Source organism: Canis lupus, chromosome 8 (assembly GCF_003254725.2).
Source record: "Canis lupus dingo isolate Sandy chromosome 8, ASM325472v2, whole genome shotgun sequence".
In the NCBI taxonomy this organism is placed as follows: Eukaryota; Metazoa; Chordata; class Mammalia; order Carnivora; family Canidae; genus Canis; species Canis lupus.
The window spans coordinates 23086454-23105428 of record NC_064250.1 but is presented as its reverse complement, the minus strand read 5'-3'; the positions used below and the strand labels follow the sequence as shown (position 1 = coordinate 23105428).

The 18975-nt window shown below is 34.8% G+C and overlaps 1 long non-coding RNA gene across 1 annotated transcript in view; it reads right to left on the bottom strand.

Annotated features, from left to right (window-relative positions):
• Nucleotides 1–18975, bottom strand: part of LOC112657580 (uncharacterized) — a 40932-nt gene that overhangs the window by 12498 nt on the left and 9459 nt on the right. The window contains exon 2 of the long non-coding RNA XR_003135119.3: nt 10168–10274. This is a non-coding gene — a long non-coding RNA (uncharacterized LOC112657580). The remainder of the gene's footprint in view (nt 1–10167; nt 10275–18975) is intronic.

The window sequence follows — 18975 nt, the reverse complement described above, 5'->3', positions numbered from 1 at the left end:
GCACATCAGAGGTTGGGAAGTAGAATTCAGTGGAACCTGGGATCCCCTCAAGTTGATCTCTGACATTATGAGATTATGAGTATACAATTAGGCAGATTTCAAAGTTGTTATTTGCTCTGGATACTGAGGTGCCTTTTTGTAGTGGCTATGCACTATGCACACAGTCACAGGGAGGCAAAACAAAACAATTTAGTTTGCAAAATCTTAAGAAATTTTGTCCACACAGTGCCATAAGCATTTTGGGTGCAGTTCATACAACAAATGAAATTCCGCTCACACAAATAAATTTTACCTCAAGCATTTATCAGCCTATTACACAAGCCTCCACCTAACCAACTAATATAATCACTTCTCAAGTTCAGATGCCCTTATATAACAGCATAAAACCCAAATCTCACCATTAACAGTTCTGATATTGAGAGATAACAAATTTTCATCTTCAGTTTAGAGATGTTTGCCACTAGTAATTTCTTCACATGAGCTTTGGCACTACCCATTAGCACTGGGTAAGTACCAAGTGCATTCCAACAGAATTATAATGTTGGCACCAAGACTATCACTTAAATAGAATTATTTTCAAAAGTACATACACCCTACTTATCAAATGAAGGAACTATCTAGCTATCTAACTAATTTAGTTGTCTAACAGTCTAGTTTAGAAAGGTAATCCCAAAAAAGAAAAGTCACTTATCCCTGGATAACTCTATCCCTAGCTAGAGAAATGAAAGACATTGAAGGATATAAAATCCCCATCTGTAAAGAAAAAAAAAAAAAGACAAATATAAGCTCAAGCAAAATTTGAAGCTTGGTGCTAATTTCAAACACCTATGTCTTATGTTGTTACTGTTAGTTTACTCTAAGTTGGTTCCAGAAACCTCTTTCTTGTCTTAGGCTATGGAAGTATTTGTGGCTGCTTTAGGGACTTGTCTTTGATGAGTCACTAACAGTTACAATCACCACTAGCAAAAGAGAGACAAGACAGAATGAGAGATAGAGAAAGGAAGAGACACACACAGAGAAAGGAGTTTGAAGAAAGGATTCCACCAACAAGCCTGTATCACCCAGTGCATGTTAAACATAATCATTTAAATATTCATAGGCACAAGCTTGGTGATGGACAGGACTGACTGCTCCTTGCTGCTTGCAGAACCACACTGCCATGTGGCCAGAACCTCTAAAATACCAAGACGTGGAGTTCCATCTGTTAAGGCCTGCATCCCTGCTCATCTCTGACCTTCATGAATAAAATAAATTAAATGTAGATGAGGCTGCACATTCCTGGGTGATTATCAATGACCTCAAATTAGAGTTAAAAAATAACAACGTGGTTCTCAACCTGAGGAGTACTATAAACTCACAATCCATTGTTTGATTAGTTCAATTTAGTAGAATCTGTAAATTACAAGAGGAAAAATTGGACCCTGCTCTGTGTATTACTTGCATCACTGATCAGAAAACAGGATTTGTGCTTAACCTAGTTACAAGATTTAAAATAATTCTAGCTACTTAGCCAAGCACATATTCTAAATGCTCTGAAAGTCTGCCATCTTGTGGGAATTTGGAAGTATGACAAATGACTAGGTTCAAAGTTTCATGCTTTACATAATTAAAAATTTCCATGCAGTTGTAAGCATGAATGAATATAGTGTTCACAAGAGCATCTAGAGAACTTTATTTCCCTTTTATTCTCTATTTCATATAAAAATAAGTTTAAGTTCTCTCTTCTCCTCATACTTTAATGAACTTAACCATCATCTTATTATTCCTCTTTGTATAATTCCTTGGTATTATCCTTTATATAAATCTATATTTTTTCTAGCTGAGTATTATTTGAGATCCATATTATATGTTTAGGGATAAAAAACAGTGAAAATTAAATATCTACTCATTTCATAGCTAACAAAGTCACTCAAGATGTTGGGGTTTTGTTTTTCTTTCTTTGTTTCCAGGAAAACACAGAGCTCAGGGGGGAAATTCAAGTAACACTTAACCTCACTGGACCAAGTAAATCCATAACTTGAAATCACTGGTAGAAATTCAAAATAAGTAAGAACATTTTCCTTCTCTTTTTCTCATGTGTGGAATAATAAAGGCCTATTTTAAGTTAATTGTTTCCATTTGCTAATGAGATTTTTTAGTTTTTATACCATATAAAACTCAAAAGTAATGTATTTCATTTTTTTACACTTAATTGTTTGAACATTTTATTCCTTTTCACTCTCTTCCTCTCTTTTCAAATACTTTAATGAGTTTAAATAATCATTTTCCTATTATTCTTATCTTCTCATTGAGGTATTGCACTTTATATAAATCTATTATTTTTCTAGCTGAGTATTATCTGAGATTTGGATATAGAAAACAGTGAAAATTAAATATCTGCTTATTATATACAAAACAAAATCACTCCATATGTTTTTCCAGAGGCTGAAGATGAGATAGAGAGCATGACAATTACAAGTTCCTTATTTACGGCACCGCAGGGAAGTGAAGCATGGAGTGTGCACCCTACTAGGTCAGACTTCACTTTCTAGTGTAGGGAGACACTCAAAGGATACTAGGGCGGGGGGGGGACCAAAACACTTGATGTGCCTCCTCAAATTAAAATATAGTTATTTGTGGCCTCATAGACAGGCAATTTCCTGTGCAGTGTTTCCATGAAATTCAGTTGTAGATAAAATCATCTTCAAGTTGAATTCAGTCCGTAGAAACAGCAGCTTAAACAGGAACATAAACTGTCCAATGAGGGCATAAAGGTGATGAGGGATGCAATACAGATCCCTAAAGAGGTATCTTTGAATGGAACAGAACAACAGAATTTTAAAGCAGCATTAGGGAGGAAGAGATCAGCTTATACCTTCTTTTAGGTTCTAAATGATGTTTTGTTTGTCTTAGCTGACAAAAATAACATGAAGTTTAAAATTTTTTTAAATTTATACATATTTGCTGAATGTGGTATTTTTTCCCTTCGTTTTATGGCTATAGTTGATTGTCCTCAAAGAAAAAAAAAACTTCAGACAATCCTAAAGCCAATTTATATTGGTCTTTGGAATACATTTTAATTATTTAATGAGATAAATTTTCAAAACATACATTAATGAAACTAATAATCATATCATGCTATGTGATCTGAATCTAAAAGAGGAACTCCAGTATAGAAGAATCGAGAAGCTTAAGCAAGACTTAAAAATAGCCATGAAGCAAGCACTCAGGCACTTATAAAAATAATTGACTGGTCTGATAAACTATTACCTGGGTTTCGAAGCAGAATCAACACATATCGAAACCAGGAATGTTCTCATTTGACCAGAAGTCAATTCACAAGTCTAGATCTCTCCACCAAAAAAGACAATATGGGTCACTGATGTTTTACTCTAAGAAATATCAAAAAAAAAAAAATCAAAATATCAAAAAAATATCAAAATATCAAAATATCAAATATCAAAAGCATGTCGCTTTACTTGTCCTTGTTCCTTCTCATGTCTTCCATAAGCCTTGTACATATACAAGGGCTTTGGAAAGAGCATCAGTTCAGGTGAATTAAAAATTCATATTCTGCAAATTCTCAGAGATTGAGGGGGCCAGAGAGAGAAAGGGATGGGCAAACATTTAATAATATAACTATTTGAATCCTGGCACCTTATGTTAACTTGCCCAAAAGATCAAAGAGAAGCCTTTATGCAGCTTAATACACAGAAAGCCAAGGTTTAATAGTTATTTTTTTTTCTCCAACTACAACTATTTAAATACAAAAGGATAAATATCATCATAGACAACTGACATATTTGTGTGGTTTTGTTACTGTTAATGAGAAAACTTCCTTTAGGATAAATGATTATTTAAAAGAGGGAGAACTTGGGGATCCCTGGGTGGCACAGCGGTTTAGCGCCTGCCTTTGGCCCAGGGCGTGATCCTGGAGATCAGGGGTCGAATCCCATGTCGGGCTCCCGATGCGTGGAGCCTGCTTCTCCCTCTGCCTATGTCTCTGCCTCTCTCTCTCTCTCTCTCTCTCTGACTATCATAAATAAATTAAAAAAAAAAAAAAAGAGGGAGAACTTGAATTTCACCACCGGTGAACTTTAGGAGCTGGAAAATATTTGCACAATGCATCTTAGATTGCTAAGAAGGAAGTGACAGACAAATTCCCTGCCACATTTATATTTGCTTGGTAAGTTCCTTTTCTCTTAAGGTGGCTAGAAGATCCATGCTAATTACCCATCTACCTCACAGGGATGAAGCCAAGAGTAAATGGCAAGGAAGCAGCTGGAACCCCCTGACTGTTGCATGTTCATGGGGACAGGAGATTCTGTCTCACTTGATCTGGCAAAGCTGAGCCAAAGCCCAGGACCCAAACTATGCATCCTTAAGAGACTGCCAACAGGTGCATAAGGTGCATTATAAAGCAGCAAGCCTAGAAGGAAATTCCTCTGGAAGCAGATAAAGGGCATAGCAGCAAACAGTAATATCTGGCCTACTAGGAAATTTTACTTATCCCAGATTGTTCTGCAGAAAGCTAAGAAGTCACAAACTTTGTGAAAATGGCTAATTCAGCTACAGGTTTTTGTCATTCATAATATATTTGACCTTTCATCCTTAATATTAGCAATCATAGCTAACGTTGAGTGCTTCTCATGTAATAAACATTTTGCATTCATTGTCAGCTTTAATTCTCATAACGATTCTGTGAGATAGTTATTTTTATTATTCCTTGTTTATGGATGAAGTAACAGACTAGAGAGGCTAAGTAACTTGCCCAAGGATTTGCAAAGTGGAAAGTAAGCAGCAAAGCCAGTAGAACGTTGGATTTCTAGAACATGCCTTCAAAATCATGATGGTTCCTAAATATTTCTATAATTTCCTTTTAATTTCCAAATATTTAATTATTCTCTTTTTGTCCTTTTAGGCTACTACTCTCTCTCTCTCTGCCTGCTACAAAGGTAAAAGAAAACGCTTGCGCTTGTGTCAGCACACGCATACATACACACACACACACACACACACACACACACAATGAATTGTTAAGCAGGTCCCAACCCTGGGCTCTATTGATGTCAAGCAAGCACCCTAAGAGGGAATCATTTCCTACGTCTGAACTTGGAGAGATGAGAACCACAGATCCCTCCATTTAACTAAAACCTCAAAGGAAATTTCAAGATATACCCACTGGAAAAAGAGAGTCTTTTTGAGTTTTCTCTGGGGACTTGGCAAAAATCCAAATACTTGAATTTATTTTATGTTTCTGTTCTGAGATTGTGAAATGCTTTTAAAAGTCTGTTAAATTTTACTCTAATGTAGAACAGTAGGGAGGTGATCCACCTCCCGGGACTCACTTGAAAAGCTCACCGAAACTGTTTACAAATGAATTGAGTTTAAGAAACAAGCCTGAAAAGTGCCACAAGTCCAGCCTGTCTCCCTTCAGAAGCACTGGCAGGTATGGGCTGTGCTGCCTGAGAATGCAGCAGCCCATACAACCTCACAGCAGCTTCTCAAGCGAATTTTACATTTATCCTGGGATCAGAGAGAAAGAACAAAGGCAAAAAAAAAAAAAAAAAAAAAAAAAAAAATGAAAGAAAGAAAGAAAGAAAAGAAAAGAAAAAAAAAGAAAAGAAAGTTTAAATGGCCTTTACCTGGCCTCTCCCATTTCTTTTTAGCATGAATGTTCATAAAATTGTTTAGATATCAAAGCAGACAATGTCTGATGGGTTTAATCTTAAAAGATAAAATAAAAATAAAATGTTTGGAAGAGAAGAAAGTCTTCCAACAAATATACCCCCCCCCCCCAATGTTTTTAACAGAAATGTTCTATTTCAGCAGAAATGTTAAAGTCCATATAGGATCATCAAAGATTCATGAAGTGAGAATTGTATATTCACATGAATAAACCTGTAAATTTGTCTCTATTCACTCTAAAAAGAGAGAAGCGTAGGAACTCCTAACAGTTCTTGGTCAATTGTTACAATGTTTAATCACAATTTAAGCCAAAAAAAAAAAAAATCTCTTCCTAAGTGAATTTTCCCTCTTGTTACAAATTAAGCCCCTTGCTTCTCTTTCAATCCCCAGTGGAGATGAAGAATAATTGAACACAATCCTTTTCATAATTTCCTTTCAAGTATCTGAAAACAGAAATCTTCTCCATCCTAATTAAAACAAAACAAAGCAAAACATAAACACTAATATACCTCTTACAATCTCTTTCAAAATGTGTACTACTATATTTCATCTTTTTATTCTCTCTTACTTCTCTAGAAATTTACTAAAATCTAAATATCAAAATTAGAACAATTCCCTTATAAAAGTTTGACTACTACTAAATATCCTAAAATAGTTATTCCTAGCTCTCTAATACCAACTATTCCTGATAGCTTTCAAAAATCAGTGCAATTAGGGGCACCTGGGTGGCTCAGCTGGTTGAGCATCTGACTCTTGATTTCTGCTCAGGGCATGATCCCAAGGTTGTGGGATCAAGCCCCGCAAGTGGGGCTCCATGCTCAGCTCACTCTGCTTGTCCCTCTCCCTCTGCTCCTCCCCTACTCACTCACTCCCTCTCTCAAATAAATAAATAAAATCTGTGCTCACTTCAGCAGCACATATACTAAAATAAATAAAATCTTTTAAAAAAATCAATACTGTTAATTACTCATTATGAACTTATGATTCTGATTAAGTGACATACTTGTTCTTATCCAGTTTTTAAAAAACATTTTATTTTAGCATACATTTTAAATATCTCTGATACATTAAATCATACTGTTCCCTTAGAAATTAATCTCAATTTGGTGAAACATTGTTCTGATTTATCCTGTGATATATAGAATTCGTACCTCTTTCCCAATGTATTAGAAACCTAACCAAATTTTGTCACCTATACCTTTGTTGTTGGAAACAACAGGAGTTCTATCATTGCTCACATTGTAAAAGCAAAGCTGTGAAATAGCCATTTAAGAGTCAACCAGGTCCAAATACACACTCTGGAAATGAATCAGGGGAGGAACAGGAAATAAAATGTGTTGCCCAACTCTTGGTAATCTGGGCTTGATGTGCAGGCTCAGTTCTTTCCATGTAGTGTACCCTCCACTCTGCTCACACAGCCATTCCCATTCATAACTCCATGAAAAATATTTTATGCATGGCTTGCTTTACATCTACTCCATGCTATTTCATATGCAGAAACACCTTCCCTCTTCCCTGCCTCTCTTTTTTCACCTAAGTAACCTCTGTCTATAAATTAATTCAGCAACTATTCATTGTTACTCAGTGAATGCCAATGATATTGCCAAGCCAAAGTGTAATACAGTAAGTCAATATAGGTGTAATCATATGCTAATAAGTTCTCAGATCCTTCCACCCTTTCAACAGAGAGCTAAGTGCACAGCCTGACAATCAAGATATTCAACTGGTGATAGGTGGAACAAGAGGAAAGTAAAAGCACTGCCTGAAGAAGACAGGCCTAGTACTAGAAATGAGTGGACACAAGTATCCTGGATGAAGGCTGTCAAAGGACAGGAGAGAACTGCGGAGTGTGTGATATGGCATTAAAGACAAGTCTAGGCCACTTAACAGTTTCTTTTTCTTTCTGGATTTTTTTTAAATATTAAAAAAATTCCTTTCCCATTATTTATGTCACATCATAAACTAATACCAAAAATATACGCGCATAGTAATACACTACTGAAATAGAAGCATATCACACCTAAAGAGTTACCCTTAAGATATATAAGCTTTGATTCACCTAGTGATCATTCATTTAATGAATATATATTCAGTGTCTATGACCTGTGGTAATTTTTATTGTCTTCTAGTACCAATTATGATCATTATAATGATTTGGTACTTTTACTTCATCCATTCACACCACATGTCATATTTCCTGACACTGGAGTTCTATGTGTGTAATTTACTCATTTCCACTAATAACCTTAGTAAAAATAATAGTTGTTTAAGAAAAACGTTCATTGAGGTGCCTTGGTGGCTCGGTTTGTTGAGTGTTGGACTCTTGATTTTGGTTCAAGCCATGATCTTAGAGTTGACAAACTCAGTCCCATGTCAGGCTCAGGCTCAGTGGGGAGTCTGCTTGAGATTCTGTCTCTCTATCTCCCTCCATCCCTCTCTTCACTCATTCTCTCTCTCTCTCTCTCTCTCTCAAATAAAAATAATAATAAATCTTAAAAAAATAGAAAAACATTCATTGCCCTTTATATACATCTAGAAGTACATCAGACAACTACATGTTCAAGCATCTGAATAACACTCACAGGGTCCTAAAAAACTCAATAAGGTCATTTATTTCTATTTCTAATGCTATATGAATAAATTGCTGTCACCACTTGGACTAGTTCCAATGTACTTTTCACATGTCACCACATAGTAAGCAATCACTGTCCAGTAAAGGATATTCTATCACTTTTATATATGGCTGAAATATTTTCCTGGCTACAAACAAGTGTGAAAAGAGAGAGAGACACACCTGTGTAAGAGACCAGCACTTTTCATTTAACCCTCTTCAAATATTAGTCTCTGTTCACCTTTTAAATTATGCCAAAAATTAGATGGAATAATGATAAAATATACTGAGGAGCCTTCATCCTGTCTCTATCACCACTGCTTAATTCATTGTAGATTCTCCTGAAAATAAAACCCAGGATTATTAGATGCAGCCAGTCCCCAAATCACCATGCCATTGCCAAAACTACCACCCAAGTAATCAGAATGGGAAATGAGCAGTACTGATCCCTGAAGGGTAGTCAATGATCACAATGTCATCAGCTACCATTCACTGCAGTGGCCCCTTACTGCTTCTCAGGCTATGAAAAGTGCTCTACAAATATGCATTACCTCAGTTAATCCTTTCATAGACCCTATAAAGCAAGCACAAAATAAAAGATTGGCCCATGCCTATATAATGATCCCAGCACCACTTGAAAGCATAGGACATTCTGGAAAAACATTAACACTAACCTCAGGCCCAGCTTCTAGCAATCTTGAATGCAGTGAATTAATAGAAGCTCTTCAAAATTTCATTCTTTAGAGAAATAATTTTCATTATCTATGTGTCTGTCACTATGCTAAGTATAACACATATAAATTTTTTGCTCAGTCTTTACAACTCCAATGCATAAATTATTATCCATATTTTGCTGATAAAACCAGAGCCAAAAAGCAAAATGACTGTAATAAAATCACCAGACAGAGCCAGGATGCAAGCCCTAGTCTGTCCATATTTTTCCATAATACCACACTGCTACAAATAAAAGATGTAATGCTATAAAATAGTAGTATTTATTTTCAAAGTCAAAGATGGAAATAAATGTTTTCATTTTTTGCAAAGTTGGAAAATGGCAGTATTTTCTGTAATGGTATGTATACCCAAAACATCTTTTTTCATTTTGAGAGCATTATATTCAAATTAAAAACTATTCCATCTTAGCTGACTTATGTAGGAAGAATAAAAAAAATACATATTCCAATGAAATGGAGCAGAGGAGATGAAAGTAGTGTTCTTAATTTATGAAGATGTGATTACTAACAATTGTTTAGCTCTTAACCAAAAAAGTGCTAGAAAATAGAATGTATGAAGTTATTTCTCTTAATAAAAATAGTTAAATGGATAGATTTTATATGAATAAATCAGTATTCCTCTCTTACCTTCCCCACAGAATTATATACATTAAAATATCTTTACTCATTATGAACTTTCTTCAAAGATTAAAAAGGCACAAAAATCTGAACTATGAGCCAGGCCTATATAGAGATTTGTGTTGGGTTACACTGCCCTGAAACACTAGCTTAAAAGAATGTGATATAAAATGGTGAACATTCCACTGTAATGGCCATAAAATACATGAATCAATACATATAAAGCATAATAATTCATATAAAACTGAAGTTTAGAAAAACAAGAGATGGCTCTATTGATCTTTGCATTATTTTTCCTGAGTATTACATAGTATCCATAATAAAGCAAGCCCAAAAAACCACATCAAAGGAACATGGCCTGGGTCTCCAATGCATTTACAATCTAATCTCCAAGTTCCCTACACAAGGACATCAAAATGTATGATCACAAAATATTTAACGTAATCCAATCAATCCTCCCACTTGAGTACTGTTGGGGCTGCCATAAGAGAATACCAAAGACTGGGTGGTTTAAATAAGAGAAATTTATCTTCTCACAGTTTTGGAGGCTAGAAGTCCAAGATCTAAGTGCCTTCAGGATTGGCTTCTGGTGAGATATCTCTTCTGTTTGTAGATGGTGACCTTCTCATATCCTCACATGGCCTCTGTGTTCATGCAGAGAGAAGCGGGGGGGGGGGGGGTGTGCAGAGAGGGAGAATGATTTCTGGTGTCTCTTTCTTTTCTTTTATGATTTTAGGGTCCCACCCTTTGACCTCATTTAACTTTAATTATCTACCTAATGGCCCTATCTCCAAATACAGTCATTTTAGGTGGTAGCCAATTCCACACAAACCAGCAATTTCAGTTACATTAAAATAATATATTAAATGTCAAAATCTGGCAAACGAGAAGCCAGGGAACCTTTGAGAGACATCTAAAAATACTAATCAAACATACTTGCCTTCTATGTAAAGAACTGATCAGAACTTTTGAATTGAATTATAACTTTTAGTTGACAACCTTAGTTGAACTAGTCAGTATCAATTGCCTTAAAAAATGATACTATACTAAAATAATTTTTCCTCAGTTTTTCTGTTGTTTTGTTTTGTTTTGTTTTGTTTTGTTTTGTTTTGTGACACATCTACCTTGTCGGAGGCAGAACAGTTAAATATCCTAAAGAATTACTTTTGGTCAAATCAATCAACCATGCTCATTCACAAAAAACAACTTTTAATCTCTCTGAACCCTGACTGGCTAAGGTTATAGCTCACCTGAAATTATGTACTCCATCATTCTATGCTGGTTCAGAAACCATGTGCGTATATCAAGCCTAACCTATCAACGAGGTGGCTTTAAGAATGTTGTAGGTACTCACTACATATAAAGACTGAGAGTAAGTCTGGCTGTTGTTGTATCTTTACTTCATTCTACTACTAAGACACTTTTTTCATCACAATAACCCTGTTTTTTATGAAAAAACAACATGATGTAATAAAAAATGTATTTCCTGATATATTAGAACCACCAAATCAATATATAGACAAATAGCCCATCAGAACTCTCACAAATATTAATAACTACATTGGACAATCCCAAAGCAAGAAAAAGTTTAACTTCATGTTGCTTTTCAAAAATGCCTTGGAGAGAATTACTGGTGCTCAAAACCACTTGAGCTTCACAAATGCTTTAAGCATATCTTTGCATTTCACTTGACTATTTAGAATATTCAAAACATTGTTGTGATTAGTTTTTAAAATGAAACCATGAATTAATTAGAAACTTAATCATTGTTATTTCAAGATAAAATAGATTTTTCCTCTTTTAGGTACTGCTTATAATTAACATTTTTCCTGCTCTCCTTTCATGAAATATTTTTTTTTTTTTTTTTTTTTTTTTTAAATTTTTTTTTTAATTTTTATTTATTTATGATAGTCACAGAGAGAGAGAGAGAGGCAGAGACATAGGCAGAGGGAGAAGCAGGCTCCATGCACCGGGAGCCTGATGTGGGATTCGATCCTGGGTCTCCAGGATCGCGCCCTGGGCCAAAGGCAGGCGCCAAACCGCTGCGCCACCCAGGGATCCCTCCTTTCATGAAATATTTTATAAGTATAAGGACCTTTAAAAAACTTACTTCTTTTCTAATTTTACTATGCTAAACTAATTACAAAATGAATTTTTTATTTCATAATTCTTTACCATTTTTATTCACCCTCCGGGTACTGAATTATAATTAATTCTGCTTTTCTTTCTCTAATAGATTTATGTGTATTATCATATATATTAAATTTTCCATTCTGTAACTTTTTTCATTTATTGCTTTGCACACTGACAATGTGCACTTCATTAAAAACATGTAATCCCTTAGCTGCGATCAACGCATAATTGCAAATCTTTATACTATAATAACATGCATGTTCTTCATATTTTATTACAAGAACTTCCTGTTCCACTTGAAAATTCTGGAGTTCCTATCATCTTAAGTTGCAATAAAATTTAAGAATTCCAAGTTCTTATGACAAAATTACTAATAACCTCATCTATCTTTTTTGTCTGCTAACACTCTAAGTTAAAATGTACCTATCTATTTATTTTTATCAATGTGATATTTAGGCTAATTTGTATAATTAACACAACATCCAAAAGGACTGAGGTTTTTTATCTGAAAGTGACAAACGTCCTGTAATAGGATGAAGCAATAACACTCTGCTGTTAAACTAGATTTTTTGACCCAACCCACACTTTCCAGAAGAAGATATATGGTACAAATAAGTCAGAAGTCCAGACTGAAAAGAAATAACAGTACAGAATGCAATGTAGCAGCAGGACATGGAGTAGTGGGACTAAAAATAGGGATTCTCTTTCCAGACAGTACTTCACAGATGCTGTTATGCTCTCCTTTACTCTACATGAATTTTGGTAACATTCTCCTAACATGTCCAGAATTTGCACAGTCCCTTTGGGAGTTTTCAGGGTAGTAATCATGCAAACTTGCCAGGTTTTTTTTTTGAAGTATAGTTGACATATAATGTTATATTAGTTTCATGTGTACAACCCAGTGATGAGACTGCCAATTGTCACCATACAACCCTATTACAATTCAATGACTATATTCCTTATGTTATACTTTTATCTCCATGACTTATTCATTCCATAACTGGAAAGCCTATAGCTCCCATTTCCCTTCACCCATTTTGTCCATCTACCACACCCCCACCAACCCCCCAGTAACCATCACTTTGTTCTCTATATTTATGGGTCTGTTTCTGCTTTTTGTTTGTTTATTCATTTGTTCTTCTTTTTAGATTCCACATATAAGTGAAATTGTATGGTATTTGTCTTTGTCTTATTTCACTTAGTATAATAGCCTCTAAGTCATCCATGTTGTTGCAAATGGAAAATTGCCAATTTTTTAAAAAAGGAGTGAGAAGGGGGTCTTGGGGACAACTGAAAGCATTCTACAGACATTTGCTGGGAATTTCAGTGATAAGTGATCATTGCAGTCGGGTCATAAACTGTTTAGCACCATAATTCAAAAAAAAGACCGAGCTAATGAATCAGCTTTGTAAATTAGTCCTTTCACCCAAGTAAGTGATAACTAGATTCAGTAAAAAGTATTTTCTCTTCCTTAGAGCCCTTTCTACTCTGTTGGTCTGCACAAAATACCTTCTTTACTGGAAACTAAGTACATTTTAAAGGGTCAACTGAGGTTAAAAGCACTCAAAATGATCAACAACTGAACATTTTTCCAGAGACTAAAAAACAAACAAACAAACAAACAAAAAAGCACAAAAAACAACACTTCTAAAAGGTAAACTTCTTTAAGTTCTTCAAGTTTGGAACAGAAATAGATTCTCAACTAGGCTTCAAGAAAGAAATTCATCCCTAGATGTACCTAGATTTTAGCCTAGTGAGACCAGTCTAGGACTTTCACAGAAGTGTAAAATAATAAATTTGGGTTGTTTTAAGCCTCTAAATTTGAAATAATATTATTATGGCAGCAATAGGAAAAAAAATACAGAGCCTGAGGCTGCCATCTCAGAGGCTGCATCCCTAGACACATCTGGTGTTGTTTGTGTTGACTTCAAACATTTTTTTAATAACAACCAAAATAAGCACATTCTTTATTTTGGCAAACATCTCAGTGAACAACAAATTCAAATAATGACTAAAGACTTTTCCTCAAAATAAGATAGCTTTACTTTTATCTGCTCATCCTACTTGCTTTAGAGGAAGATTTATTCAGACTGAAAAAATAACTATGTTATAAAATAAATAAGTCAAATAGATGATAGGCAAAGCACAGGGAATATAATCAATGATATTATAATAACATTGAATGATGACAGATGGTGGCTACACTTATCATGGTGAGCACTGCATAGAATTATTGAATCAATATGTTGTATACCTGAAACTAATATGAAATTGTATGTCAATTATACTTCAATAATAAATTTTTAAAAGAGAAAAAGAATTAAGTTGTTTAAGCTTGTTCAGAGATTTAGTAGAATACAAAATATATTGATCCATCTTCCTTCTATAAATTGCATGATATTTGTTTTTAGAGTGGGTAATACATATTACAAATTTGTACAAAGAAATATAACTATAATTTGCTTATAAAAGAAAATGTTTCATTGTGCTAGTAATATCATGTTCCTAAACAATAGTCTAATATTTTGGTTCATGAGAATAATAGACTATAAAAATTTTACCTTCTACTAATAACTGTCACCATAAGAAAAACTTGAGCCATATACTAAAAAGTTCAATAGGAAAGTGTCATGTGTTATACAATTTTCTACTCAAATCAACTTACAGAACATTTCTGTTGAAGAAGAAGTAACACGGACAACAGCAATGGCCGAATACTGGCTATCGTCATTAAGTGAAAATATTTCTTTAAAATACCCACTCAACAAAGTCAGAGGCTAATATCAATAAACATGTCACTAGTACATGATAAAGGTTACACTTAGTCACATTTTTTTGTTTTTTTGTGTATATGTTTGCCCATATTGGTTACATCATGTAAAATAATTTGCAATTTCTTCAGTCCACAAAATATGATTATTCAGAGAAATTTGGGAGCAAACTCCTTATTCCACTCCACTTGAAGGCTCATAGAGTCACAAAGTACCAAAGAAAGTAAGGATGAAGCACAGGGGAAAATTCAAAGTTTCAGAACCCTGCCTCTCTCTGCACAGATGCTACCCCACAGAATGCCCAATATCACCTCAGAGATGGGAGGTTTACCCTCAATAAATTAAACCAAAAGGATTTAAACTTTGGACCTCAAGAACATTTGGCTTGAAAGACGGGTTGAGGGATGCCTGGGTGGCTCACCAGTTGGGTGCCTGCCTTTGGCTCGGGTCCTGATCTTGGGATCCGGGATCGAGTACCACATCAGGCTCCCTGCAAGGAGCCTGCATCTCCCTCTGCCTGTGTCTCTGCCTCTCTCTCTCTCTGTGTCTCTCATAAATAAATAAATAAAACCTTAAAAATAAAGAAAGGAAAGAAAGAAAGAAAGAAAGAAAGAAAGAAAGAAAGAAAGAAGAAAGAAAGAAAGAAAGAAAGAAAGAAAGAAAGAAAGAAAGAAGAAAGAAAGAAAGAAAGAAAGAAAGAAAGAAAGAAAGAAAGAAAAAAGAAAGAGAAAGAAAGAAAGAAAGAAAGAAAGAAAGAAAGAAAGAGAAAGAAAGAAAAAGAAAGAAAGAAAGAAAGAAAGAAAGAAAGAAAGAAAGAAAGAAAGAAGGAAGGAAGAAAGAAAGAAGAAGAAAGAAAGAAAGAAAGAAAGAAAGAAAGAAAGAAGAAAGAAAGAAAGAGGAAGAAGAAGAAGAAGAAGAAGAAGAAGAAGAAGAAGAAGAAGAAGAAAGAAAGAAAGAAAGAAAGAAAGAAAGAAAGAAAGAAAGGAAGGAAGGAAGGAAGGAAGGAAGGAAGGAAGGAAGGAAGGAAGGAAGAAAGAAAGAAAGAAAGAAAGAAAGAAAGAAAGAAAGAAAGAAAGAAAGAAAGAAAGAAAGAAAGGTTGAGACTAGAGATTGGAATCTGGGGATTAAAGAAAAATCTGCATACTGAGTGATAAGACTGACTCTATTCCTCTAGTCTAACTTTAAGAAGGCTGATACACAGAATTACACTTTTTAGGCAAAGGCCCAAATGACTTCAGGAAAGAAACATTCTCCAGATATTGATACTGGAGGTTGCCAAAATGAAAATTCCAGCTTGTCATATGTAATCATCCTATGGTTAAACTCATTTGTCAAAAGGACCTGCTTTCCCACACAGAGCTCCCAAGCAATATTTTAGTAATATTCCTAATGATGAACAAAGAATAAAGGTCACCAGACCTTTGTGAAAATCTTTCAAAATTAAAAGTAGAAACCAAAACAAATAATTTTTTGTAGCAGTTTATCTGCAAAGAACCAGAAAATCCTTCAATATGCAATTCTGTATTCTTTGGATATGGTTTCAGTGAATGTGTATTTGTTTAGTTTAAAATTTTAGATGTATAAGGGCACTTGGATGGCTCAGTCAGTTAAGCATCTGCCTTTGGCTCAGGTCATGACACCAGGGTCCTGGGGTTGAGCTCCATGTTGGGCTCTTTGCTCATTTCGGAGTCTATTTCTGCCCCTCCTCCCCACTCATGCTCGCTCTCTCTCTCTGTCTGAATAAACAAAATTTTAAAAGAATGAATAAATACAATAAAATAAAATTTAAAAAATAAAATAAAATTCGTGGTGTACATAACTGCCCAAAAGAAATCTGCATTTGTTCTTTTGTCTGGATGACCACAAAGGCAGAGAGAGGCAAGTCAAGCTTGAGGAAAGAAGTTCTCTCCACATTTCTAGGGCCAGACACTGTGCATTCTCTAGCATCTCTCAGAATTTGAGATCTTACAGAAATCCACTGACTCCAAAACCACTACGGTTCAGTCCCTTGGCTATTTTATAACATACCAATTAGTACACCGTATTTTCCTTCTTTGTGCAGCAGATGGTGTCAGAGACAGTTTGCAAGACTTCTGCCTTCCAGAAAGATTTGATTCAGCTTGATTAGCTTCATGAATTGGTTATCAAGGGACAAAATGAAGACAAAAAGGATATTATGACTAGACTTTCCAGTTGGTGAACATACAGTAATCAAATTATTCCAACCAGTCATATAGCATTTTCCTACATGTACATGGAATGTTCCACAATAGAATAGCCAGATTAACCATCCCTGTGGGAACAGGCAGCCTATGCTCAATTTATTATGACTCTGAGTTGATTTTTACTAACAACATTGACATTATAAAATAAATCATAAAATATTGGAATATTATACCTAATCTGATTCAGTAAGTCTTTTAAAATACAGTTGGCCCTTGAACAACACAGGTTTAAGAAGTGTTTTATATGCAGATTTTTATGCATTACAATACTGTAAATGTATTTTCTCTTCCTTATGATTTTCTTCATAATATTTTCTTTTCTCTAGCTTACTTTATTGTAAGAATACATATAACATACAAAACTGTCAATCAACAGTTTACATTATCAGTAAGTCAACAGCAGGCTAGTAGCAGTTAAGTTTTTGAAGAGACAAAAATTATACGTGGATTTTTTACTATGGAGGGTGTCAATACCCCTAGTACCTGCATTGTTGAAGGATCATCAATAGTGATTTATAATTGGAAAGTAAAATTATATTTGTATTAGTTAAAAATAAGCATCTACATTTCCTAATTTATATATTCTGAATATTAACAATTTGACTTTTAGATTCCTATATTAGGGTAGGCTAATTGCTTTAAATCTCAAATTCAAATATGTATAACAGCTCAAGCACAAAATATTTTTTTTCTTTTTCTATGTCCAGAGTGACCAGATGGGCAGCTCTCTCCCAAGTGGTGACTTAAGGATCCAGTATCCTTCTTTCTTGTGGCTATGAAATCTGTAATGTGTGGCTTTCAGAGTCACAGGGCTTATCTGCGATGTGCTGCAGAAGAAAAGGCCTAGAGTGTCATGCTAGTTATAGTGTCTCTAAAATTGTCGAAACCAGGATATTTTATAGACTGGAAGTACCACTTGACAACAACAAGTGTAACCCATAAGTGTCCTAGACATACTGAGATGATAATAACTGTATGTGCGGGAGATTTAATGGACTATGCCTGGAGTGGTGTACATCACTCCTGTTCACATCCTAATTTATCACAAAACCACTCCCAACTGCAAGGTGGACTGAGAAATATGGACTTGGCATGTCCCCAAGAAAAGAAGGATGTAGGCTTGATCAAAGCTAATCAGCCAACCTATCTTTACTCCCTGTTTCTTTTTTTCCCCTAAAAAGATTCATTCATTCCAGTGTTGAGACAAAAATCTTTGCCCTATAGAGCTTATATTCTAGTGTGGGAAGTAGCAATAAACAAATATATAAAAAGTACAGTGTCAGGTAATTATACAATCCATGAAATAAAAAATAAATCAGAAAGAGGGTAAAAAGTAAGTAGGGTACTATTTAGAGAGAAGAGTCAGAAGGAGCCTCATGGTAATAGGGAGCAGACACTTGAATGAAGCATGAGAAGGAGCTGTTTGAGTATTTGAGGGAAGAGCTTTGCAAGCAGAAGCAATGAAAATAATATATTTTTATAAAGGTGTCAAATTAATCAGTCAAAAATTATTCTCCTTTGTGTTTTAGATAAATCTAATACTGAATCATGACTATCACTACCTACTATGTCATTTTTTTAAAGAAATCCTTAAAATGGTACTTCATTTTTCAGCCTCTCTGAGAAATTATAACTGAAAATTTTCATACAATTAATGTTTTCCCTTTTAAACACAAAATTATTTTATTTTAAGCCTCTATAGTTTAATAATATAATGTAAGTTTACATTATCAGTTTTTATTCAGCTTCCAGCTTACATTATCCTACTGTAGCAATCCCAAAGGAACTAGAAGGCCTCTCACTCCCTGTATATAACACAAGGAAGAGTTCTGATTGGTTTTATTGGAGTCACATACCTGCCTTCGTGCTGGGTGCTGACATGCCCATCTTCTGAAGTGGCTGAGAACTAGTTTCCCAACAGAAGAGAAATGCTATTAACAGAAGAAGACGGAAAGTGTTTCTGGATGGACCAAAACAACAGACAGATGCCCACTCCAGCCATCATTATAAATGTTGATCACTATAGGAAAGGTATCAAGCGTTAAATACTATGTACTATGCAGCACAAGTATCAGAATCAGGTGGACTTGATTCCAAACCCTGATTCCAAAAATTACTAGCTGTGTGACTTTGGTCAGGTTGATAAACATCTTTATGCTTAGTTTCTTCACCTGTTAAATCCTCACAACAATATTACCTATCGAATAGTTCTCCAT